The following is a 10,848-nucleotide window of genomic DNA, read 5'->3' as shown; positions in this document are numbered from 1 at the left end:
TGAAGTGAGAAAGCTAGAAGAGCACTTTGACGGCCTGCAGATGGAGCATGTTCCGAGAGCTCAGAACGACATTGCTAATGGCCTGTCAAAGTACGCCGCACTTAAGTTACCTGTGGAACCAGGGATCTTTGTGCTCAAGCTGAGTCAACCATCCGTAACACCATCAACTGGACAAAGCAAGAAGAGGAAGTTGATTTCTCGTGACTATTTTCCGGCAGAGCTTCCCGAAGCCGCCGCCAAGAAGGTCCTCAAGATCGACACCAAAGATGCTGAGGAGCAGTCTGCTCCGGCAAGCCATGGGGTTTGTTCCGTTGAAGCAGACGCTCCCGGCAAGCTTGCCGGGGAACATCAAGCTCCGGCTGAGCCGCAAGTTCTTGCCGTAGAAGCGGATGTTCCCGCAGCAGCAGATGTGCCTTTAGTCCTTGTTGTCGAGCCGCAAGCTCCAACATGGGCACAGCAGATTGTCCATTTCCTTCAAACAGGAGAACTTCCCGAAGAGCAAGAAGAAGCGGAAAGAGTAGCCCGGCAGTCAAGTATGTACCAGTTTGTTGACAATACACTGTACAGAAGAAGACTCAACGGCGTGAAATTGAAGTGTATTCACCGGGAAGACGGACAAAAGCTGTTGGCAGAGATACATGGAGGCATATGTGGTCACCACATTGGCGCAAGAGCACTTGCCGGCAAAGCGTTCCGGCAAGGTTTCTTTTGGCCGACAGCCCTCCAGGATGCAACTGCACAAGTAACCAAGTGTGAAGCGTGCCAGTTCCATTCCAAGCAGATACACCAGCCAGCTCAAGCTCTCCAGACGATCCCTTTATCCTGGCCATTTTCAGTCTGGGGGCTCGACATCCTCGGCCCCTTTCCCCGAGCTGTCGGGGGCTTTGAGTACTTGTACGTTGCAATCGACAAGTTCACAAAGTGGCCAGAAGTGGAACCAGTGAGGAAGGTGATAGCACAGTTAGCAGTCAAGTTCTTCAGGTCGATTGTTTGCCGTTTCGGGATCCCTAACAGGATCATCACCGACAACGGCACGCAATTCACGAGCCGCACCTTCATGCAGTACGTCCAAGATCTTGGCGCCAAGGTCTGCTTCGCTTCTGTTGCTCATCCCAGAAGCAACGGTCAAGCGGAGAGGGCAAATGCTGAAGTGCTGCGCGGGCTCAAGACCAGAACTTTCGACAGGCTACACAAGTGCGGAAAGAACTGGATCGAGGAGCTGCCGGTGGTTCTTTGATCGATCAGGACGACGCCAAATCGAGCCACTGGCCAGACACCTTTCGCTCTAGTCACCTCGAGTAGAGGCAGTTCTCCCCACGGAACTCGTATACGGGTCACCTCGAGTGCTCGCTTATGATGAGCTTGAGCAAGAGCAGCTGCGACAAGATGACGTGCTGCTCCTTGAGGAGGACTGTCTTCAGGCTGCGGTACGAGCTGCTCGATACCAGCAAGCTTTGCGCCGCTACCATAGCCGCAAAGTTAATGCCAGAAGTTTCGAGGAAGGCGACCTTGTTCTTCGGCGCGTTTAGTCCGCCAAGAATTCCAACAAGTTGACGCCGAAGTGGGAAGGCCCTTACCGGGTGAAACGAGTCACTAGGCCTGGCGCTGTCTGCCTTGAGACCGAAGATGGCACTCCGGTGAGCAACTCCTGGAACATTGAGCATCTTCGTAAGTTTTACCCGTAGGGCGCGGTTGCCGGAACCCGTTCCGGCAACCACCTTTTGTACAAGTCTTGCCGATGTTGCATGTAATCCTTTGTACAAATCCGGGCGCAGATCCCGTGCATAAGTAAAGCTCATGTGCTCCGCACATCTTGTCAATTTCATGCTTTCTACTTTATATTTGCATGCATTATCTGACACTTTGTGCAGAACCACCCCCGGTAAGTAATAACGAGCCGTAAGGCTCCATATCTTTATTTTCTCTGCTTTCTTTTTCTCAAAGGAAAGGAAGGTTCCCTCGCACACAAGTTTGCCGGGGGGAATGGAGAAGATAATGGTGTGGACCAGGCATCGTTCAAGGAAGTTTCGCCTTACCGGAAAGCAAACGACAGAAAAGCTAAGTTGCCAAAGTTTGAGCAATCAGTTTTAAATTTTTAAGTTATCTTCCTCGAACGACCGTACTTTGTATGGAAAACCTGTGCACGGAGGAACCAACTCGTAGCTAGTTGCGCCCTTACTTTGTTTCGAGTCCGCTCAACAACTTAAGTGAGCTGCGACTAGTTGCGACAAGGTTTCTTGTCGGAAGCGGTACCGCCAGCAGGCTGCTGATGTCCCGCACTCAGCGCTCGCGGCTAAGGTGCCTGCGCCGGCAAGTTCCCTAAAAGCGTAGGGCAGAAACATACAAAGGAAGGAATCAAGTAAAGGAAATAACATAGCAAATCTCTACCCAAAATAGAGTTATATTACAAGATAGCTTGTCGCAGCTCTAACAGATTGTTCTCATGACATGACTAGCAGCGACAAGGAGAAAGAGAAAACGGGCGGCCTAATCTACACGATCGCCCTCAACCCTCTTGATTCCGCTCACCTTGTCCACGATGGGTGCGACAAGGGCCTTGAGCGCTTCGAGATCAGCATCCGGTGGCAAGGACTTGAGGACGTTGGTGAAGTTGAGGCCTGGGTTACGGAAGGCAACCTTCATCAGCACCTTCTAGAGAGCTCCTGCGCAGATCTTGCGCGACTCGTCGGCCAGCTGCTTTGGGATCTTCTCCCGGAGTCGCTGGAGAGCCGTCGCCGCGCCTTTGAATAACAAGCTGAGCTTGGCGCTGGGTTGGAGGTGCTCGTCAGAGGAGTACTCGAGATCCTCCATCCCCAGCTACGACAGCTCCCCGTCGATGGCGGTGGCAAGATCCACAAGACCCTCAGTCCAGTGCTCCACAGTCTCCCTGAAGGCGTCGTGGGCGGCAGCAGCATTCGCCAGCAGCGCCTCGTCGGCCTTGATCTTCTCCGACAAGGCCACCTCCCGCTCCCTGGCGCCGTCCAGCGTCTGAGTCAAAGTAGCCAGCTTCAAGTCGAGATCTGCATTGGAATCCTTGGCGGCGCCGAGCTCCTTGCTCCTCTCAGCGAGAAGACCCTGCAGCTCACCATGAGCGGCAGCGTCCTTCTCGCGCTCACGCTTGAGCGCGGCAAGCTCCTCGCCGCTCGCCCTGAGATCAGCCTCCAGCTGCGCTACCTTCGTCTCCAACTCCTTCTTGGTGACCTCGGCAGCTGCGGCAGCATCCCTTGCCTCCTTGAGAGCCCCGCCAATTGATTGCTTGCGCGCGGCAAGCTCCTCCTCGTGGATGTCAAGGTTCACCTTGCGCTGCGCCAACTCTCCTTCCTGCGCAAATAGATTTTCGGCGACAAGCCGTTGCTTCTCTTCGACTTCAGCCTTCTCGAGGAGGAAGGCTTTCCGCTCCTCGAGAAGTTGCTCCCGCTCCTCCGCCAGGGACCGGAGAGTTTCCTGCCTCAGACCCCGGAGTTCCTCCGTGCGCTTCTTGATATCCACTCCCGCCTTCGCGACAAGCGCTTCTCGGGATGCCAGCTTGGCCTGTCGGGCGCAGTAGAGCGACAGCAGCTTCCGCAGCAGCCGCTCCTCCTCAGGCTCGTCGCTGCTGCTGCTTGGCGCGTCGACCAGCGCCAGCCCAGCGGAGGCGAGCACCTCTTCATCAAAAGTTTCTCCTTCGACCGGCGCCCTGGAGCTGGACGCCCAGGGAGCTTGATGAAGACGCCATCGCCGGCCTTCAAATAGGCGCCGGGCTGGTGCTCTTCGGAGCCTGGCGTTGCAGCATCGGCGGAGGGATCGGCGGTCGGCGTAGCGCCTAGCGCTCCTGCGGCCTCGGGGCCGTCAGTGCGATTGCTGGATCCCTCGCCCGCTTCTGCGGCGGCAGCCTTGGTGGCCTCTTCGCCGGCGGGATCATCAGCACCGGCCTCTTCTTGGGTGGCCGCGACGTCGTCGTTGTTGCCGCGCGCGTTCTCCTCGCCGGCGGCGTCGGTTTCCATCGGCTCCATGGCAGGTGGATCTGACGACCGAAGAGGGGAGAAAGGTCAAGCGAATATTCAAAAAGAAAATCAGAAGAAGAAGAATCCAAGGGAAGTTTTTCAAGCAAGAGGATTACCTGTATCTGCAGTCGTGGTCTCAACCACCGGAGGATCTCTGGTGCTGCCCCTTGCCAGAGAATTGTCCCTTGCCAGAGAACGCTCCCTTGCCGGGGAATCCTCCCTTGGCGGTGTAGTCGAGGCAGATGGCACTTCGGGAGCGGCTTCCGGGCTCTCCTGGTGAGGCTGCTCTGCTCCTGCACGAACCAACACCCAGATATCAGCAAAGGAAGAGCACCCACGCATGCCTGAAAATAGGAAGTAAACTATGTACTTACATGGAGGGCTGCGCTGGGGGCTGCTTTGAGGAATGGTTGCCGGGTCCGACAAGGTGGTCTCGGACATGTCCTCTGCCATCGTGGTGGGGTCATCCTCGATGACAATCACCGGGGCCTTGGCTCTCTTTGCCGCTCTGTGGGCCAGAGTCCTGAAAAGGAGTAAGTTCAGAGTAAAGCAAATCAGATACAAGACGAAACAACAAAAATTGAAGAACTACAAGTACAACAAGGAATCTTACTCTTCTTCTTCCTCGTCGGAGCTGAGCGCGAAGAGATCGAAGTCCGGCTTGCCTCCGGTGCGACGAGGCGGAGGAGTAGGCTCCCTTGTCCGCTTGGCAGGAGTAGTAGCAGTGGACCGGGAAGACCCCGCTCCGGTTGCCGCAGCGGCGTGAGGTGCTCCCGCGGCAACAGTGCTTGCTGCGGTAGAGCGTGTCGCGCGGCTCGGCGGCTGTTGACCCGTCTGCCGCCCCGCTACTTCCGAGGCCTTGCGGAGATGCCTTCTTGGCGGGGCCGGGGGCTCCGCCTGCGGCAAGCCGTCCGAAGGTTCGGGTCCGACAGGCTCTTCCTCGTCGGGCTCGCTCGGTTCAGCTTCAGGCCCGGCAAGCTCTTCCTCGCCGGCGAACTTCTCTCGCTCGGCAAGGCTTCCCGCCTCTGCTGCCTCTGCCTCCTCCACGGTGAATCCAAATACGCCTGCGGCAGCGGCTGCTGCGCCTCTTCCAGCCTGGTGGCGATGCGCTGCATCTCATCATCGGTGGTGTCGCGAGTGAGGCTCTTCTGATCATCAGCGCGGACCGGCACTTCTACCAAGCCGTCAAAGAAATCCCGCACGACGTCGTCTGCAGGCTCTTGCCAAGTCGGGATGATTCCGTGCGAGTCGCACAGCGGCATCATGTCACGGATGCGGTCGAGCAAGGAGTTGTTGCACAACGGGACGACACTCCTCGGCAACATGAATGGATGTTGAGGATCGCGCTTGAATAGCTCCAGGAGCATCGCATCCAGCTCCAGGACGGTGAAGTTGAAGTTTAGGCCCGGGCGTAGCCTCATGATATCCGCTGAGTTCTGGAACTCCCAGGCTGGTCTCCTCCTCTCCTGCAGGGGGGCGATGCGGCGGCGAAGAAAATCTGCGCCAACTGCGCCTACAGTGAGCCCGGCAAGCCTGAGGCGAAGGATACGGGTGACGGCAATCTTCAACCTATCATCTTCCGGGGCCACGTTGCTCCAATCGTTGCCGCGCACTACTGGGGCTTGGCGCAGGGCGGTAAATGGTTGCGGGTTCTCCTCTACAATCCAGCACCACTCTGCTCTCCATTCTTCCCATTTGCTGCGGAGCTCTCCCTCCAGATAAGCATCCTTCTTGCCAGTTCTCGAGATCCAAGCAATTCCGCCGGCAAGGGGCTCTCCTCTCTCGACTCGGGGCATAAAGAAGTGGCGGAAGAGGGCTACGTTTGGATGGACTCCGACAAAGTTTTCGCACAGATGTGTGAAAACTGCCATGGTCAAGACAGCATTGGGGGTGAAGTCAAGGAGGCGGAACCCGTAGGTGTTCATGATGTCAGAGAAAAATTCAGAGTAGGGCGGGCAGAGCCCGTAGTAGAAGAACAACGCAAAGAAGGGATACCTGTTCGGAGCCAGTCTCGAAGCGGTAGCCGGGAGTACCTTCGTGCGCGGATGCGCTCGCGTCTCCGTCGACCAGAAAAGGTACTAGTACTCCCTCAGCTCCTTTGCGTCAAGCTGAGGGGGGAAGATGGCCCGCTCCTTTTGCAGCGCCGTGAGCCGCTGCGCCTCGGCCGACTTCACGCCCTTCCCCTTGTCGGCTTTCGGAGCCATGGCGGAGGTGGCGGGGGAGATCGACGGCGTTGGTGGCGCCGGTGGCAATGGGAGGCGGAGCGCTGCTCTCTTTCGGCTTTGAGAAGAAAGGGGGAGCGGCGGGGATTTTCGAGAATGGAGTAACAACTGGCGAAGTGGGCAAACTGCCCCTGTTTCCCCTGCTTATAAAGAGGGAGGGGGCGGACGTTTCGCCCTTCCTAATAAAGAAACCACCCACGATCTCTCCCACGATGCCGCATTCAACGCGTGTCGTTCGGGGAGGGCGCGGTGGATACGGAGTAAGATACGGCATGACCCAGGCCGCGCGTGCCCGTGCCCTGCTTTGGGCCTGGCCCAACAGCGCTCGGCACCGTGTGTGCCCCAGGCCCGGGGGCTCCTGTCGGTGTACTAGAGTAGGGGTACCCTAGTATCCCGAACTTGTGCACGGGCAGTTGCAGCACCCCACGGCAAGGCTTGCCGGGCGACCGCCATTCAAGAACAAAGTATTCAAGCCAAGGAGACAAGGCCCCGGCAAGAGGAGCTTGCCGGGAAGGCCAACCAAGGCATTTTGAGGAACTTGCCGCGACGCGCCACGCGTCCCGGCAAGACCCGGTGAGCGACAAGCTTCCGGACGCGACAAGACAACGGCCGCGGCAAGGCGCTTGCCGCGGCAGGTTATCACTCTGCACCCACGCGCATCCACCAACGTGTCGCTCTAGGGCCTTCCCAGGCGCGCGTGGCAGGAGGCTGAGCTGCCAGCGGTGCGAGGTGGCAAGCGACGCTGACAAGATTACCATCGTGGCGAACGGTGGCGTCCCTGACGGTCCTTTTCTGCACTGTTTGGGCGACACAGACGGGCATTTAATGCCTTTGTCCCCTGCCGTCAGGGTTAGGTAGGATGCACTGTGCAGGTAGCTATACCAACCACAACTCCTTTTCCTTTTTTACCCTCGTCTGCGTTGCCACCTGTCGGTGACCCCTTGAGCGTATAAAAGGAGGCCCATGCGCAACGTAGAGGGGGTTCGAACCCAGAAAATCACACACGCTCGGTCTCGTTAGCAGCTAGAGTGTACTGTAGCACTCAGCGCTCTTGAGCAAGAACACAATACAATCAGACAAGCAGCAGTAGGAGTATTATCTCTCCGGAGAGCTCCGAAGCTGGGTAAACTGCTCGTGTGCTTCGCCTCGATCCGCTCTTCGTGCGATCTCCGCCCCCGCGCCGAACCGACAGGGGCACGGTCCGCCGGTCCCATAGGTGTTCGTGAATCAACTTCCCCGACAAGTTGTGATGTAAATATTACCTCTGATCTGTTAATCATTGAGATGCATTAGCAAGGAAGTTAGTTTATTATTGTTTCCGAAAGAGCATCGATGGCAAGACACACGAAACAAATGATGAAACCTCAGAGCATTGTACAATTTCATGTCGCTAGAAAATTATTTGTATAGCACGTCAATTATGCAAACAAATGCCGGAGGCTTGATAGCATTGCTAGAAGCCTCTTCAGCATCCGGGTCCATGTGCCATGCACAAAATTATACTCCTCCGTTCCTATATATTTGTCTTTTTTACAAATTTCAAATGGGCATATTTTAGAGTGTAGATTCACTCATTTTGCTTTGTATGTAGTCACTCATTGAAATTTCTAGAAAGACAAATACTCCGGAGTATATTTAAGAACCGAGGGATTAGTGCACAACCGCATGGGAGACTCAGCCTGGTCGTTGCGCCGCATTAATAGTGAGTAATGAGCAGTCAAACCATAAGCCCCACCTTTCCCACTGTAAGTTGCTTGGAAGAAGCAACCATCAATACACTCTTCTTTGAATCCGCTCATACTACTCCATCCTTCACTGTTTATAGAGCGCGCTTCAAAACAAATATCTCTGGGACCAAGGCGACTAGCGATCGGCCTGAAAATAGCATTGGTAGTTATAGCACGGCGTCTATTACTAGAGGAAATAACGTGTACACACATGCATGCACTTACTCCACTCCGTAGTACACCGAGAGAAAATTGTGGACTTGATTGTGGTTACCATGCCCTAATTAATTGAGCATTAAACCAAACGCGTCTAAAGTCCCCCTGGTGGTGGAAATGCATTGAGAGAAATGCATCATAATGAAGCGCGCCCTGTAAACTATGACGAAAGGAGGAGGAGTATGAAGGTGCAAAACCAAGTATGCGTATGGCCAAACGGTCAACGCACCTCCTCTTGGCATATCACTGACATGTGGGACCGGAGTGTGAGCAAACCGATCTCAATTGACGGCAAAATGGCCAACCCGCCGTTCCTTGAGAGAGACGAGGAGCGAGAACACACAGACGGGCTCGCACAGAGGTCAAGATATATTCGAGCATGGTTGATCGATATCATCAGTACATGTTTGATGTTTTTTAATACTATACTATTGGGCTGCCATTCCGCCCTTCTCCCGAATAATGTGTACTTTATCAGAGATTAAAAAATAAGAGTACAAATGCTCCACCATGCGGTTCTAGTAGTAGTACTACTTGTACTACTAAACCTTGCGCTTGGCTCTTCGCCTCTTCGTGAAGTTGAACATGGTACTCCGCATGTTGGGTACTATAGTGTATGCCTCTGGCAATCTGACACCGAATGAACTGATGCATGTCCACCGCCTGGGCGAGGGTAGGTTGCATTAGTCAAAAGGCATAAGTGAGCTTCACCTTGTCCTGCAAGCTTCTCCTTGTTCTACGAGTTGATGGGACACACCAAAAAGCAGTGCTAGTCCGTACTCCCTCCTTTCCGGTTAATATCGCTTAATCTTTTTTGCAGGTAAATGAGAGAGCTTTATTCATATATAAGCATTCTTAGGATGATCAACCAAGAGATTGGTCACTAGGAAGCGAGGTACCCCGCAAAAAAAGAAGAAGGAAGCAAGGTGTTTCATTAAGCCAGCTCTCGGCCACATTCAAAGTGCAGCAAGCATGGTTCGCACAAAGATGCGCCGCAAGGTTTGCTGGCCTGTTTACGTGCTGAATAACAAAAAAAGAGGAAATATTACCGAGCGCTCCTATTTGTAACAGGATATGAGCCAGAATTAAGCGAGAATTGTGGCGAGTGTTCCATGCAATCAACTTCCATTATCACATGTGAGAACCCTCGAAGAGAACCAAATGTGTTGAAGATTGCTTTATCACATTTTAAAAATATAATAAGAGTGCAGACGCTCCTCCATCTGGTTCCTAGTAGTATAGTACATACCTCTATAGTAGTAGTACTAGTACTAGTAAACTTTGCGCTTGGCTGTTCGCCTCTTCGGGAATTCGAACAATAATAGTACTAGTATAGTATATGCTTCTGGCAGTCTAAGACCGAATTAACTGGTTCATGTCCACCGCCTGAGTGAGGGAGAGCTTGCATTAGTCAAAAGTTTCTCCTTGTCCTGTGAGACACCGCGCGCAAGATTCTCCTGTCCTGCAAGCTTCTCCTTGTTCGGCAAGTTGATGGGACACAACAAAGTAATGCTAGTCCATGCTACCTCCTTTCCGGTTAATATGGCTTAATTTCAAATGAGATAAATACACTGTCTGTCACTGTATATTTGTAAAAATACGGTCAGTGGACTTCATAATATGCTCATTGCGCTCAATATATACATTTTCCGGTGTTTATACGGTCACTAGCTCACCCTGGCTGAGTATGTGTGTGCATGCACGTGTACGTTGAGCACTTGAGTGTGACCGTGTGTGTTCCATCGTGTGCTCGGACATGCATGCATTAGGGCGTTGTGCGCATTTTTGCGTCCATGTGTACGTGTGACTGTTGCATGCTTGCACAAGGTTGTAGTCCCTTACATTCACATGTTCATAAGTTAATGCTTTGTCAAAATGTTGCATGCGAGGTTTAATCATTCGTTGTTCACGCATGCATTCCCGATATTAATACGTTGGTAAAGACAATTTTCTTGAGGAAAACGAGCCCATGAATTGAGTACAAAGGGGACGAATAAGCCTGGACGAAAGGAGTACCAGTAGTGAACCGGAAGGAGGGAGTAGGTACTAGTAGTACAGTACTACATAACAACATGCAGTAACAAAATTCCTCTATGCGCATCCTGTCTACATGTCATGCAAGAAAATAGAGATAAGTACAAGTGAGACTCAGGAATGGTCATACACGTAGGGGGAGTACGTGTAGGGGCCACTAAGGAGCAGTCAAATCACATAGTAAGTTAATCGGAAGAAGCAACCATCATTTCACTCTTCAATGACACGTACGCAATATAAAATGGTTGATATGGAGAGAAAAAGAAAACCACTATATATACACTAGAAGGAGCCTAAGCTACAAGCCTGCTTTCTTGGGTTGCTCTCTTCACATGCATAGAATGATGGTGGCCACACCGCTGGTCACATATCCGGCCTGATCCCGCTGCTGGGGGAAGGGAACAATGTTCTGCGTAGACGCGGTCGACATTGGCGAGGGAGAAAACCCACAGTCAGTGCGTCCCAATCGGGGGTCCCCGCGGTATGGGGTGATGCCACGTCGCAACCGCCCTTCTAGCTACAGCCCGACGTCCGAGGTAGTACATCTTCCTTTGGAGCCGGCTTGCTCCACTACTGCAGCTCCCCACGTAGCTCCAACTCCATGTCGATCTTTCTCTACTTCTATCGGCTTCTATTTGTGATGAGTTTATGTCCCATGAACTAGTG

This window comes from Triticum dicoccoides, chromosome 1B (assembly GCF_002162155.2).
Source record: "Triticum dicoccoides isolate Atlit2015 ecotype Zavitan chromosome 1B, WEW_v2.0, whole genome shotgun sequence".
NCBI lineage: Eukaryota > Viridiplantae > Streptophyta > Magnoliopsida > Poales > Poaceae > Triticum > Triticum dicoccoides.
The sequence above is the reverse complement of the archived record's forward strand: the minus strand, read 5'-3'. Positions refer to the sequence as shown.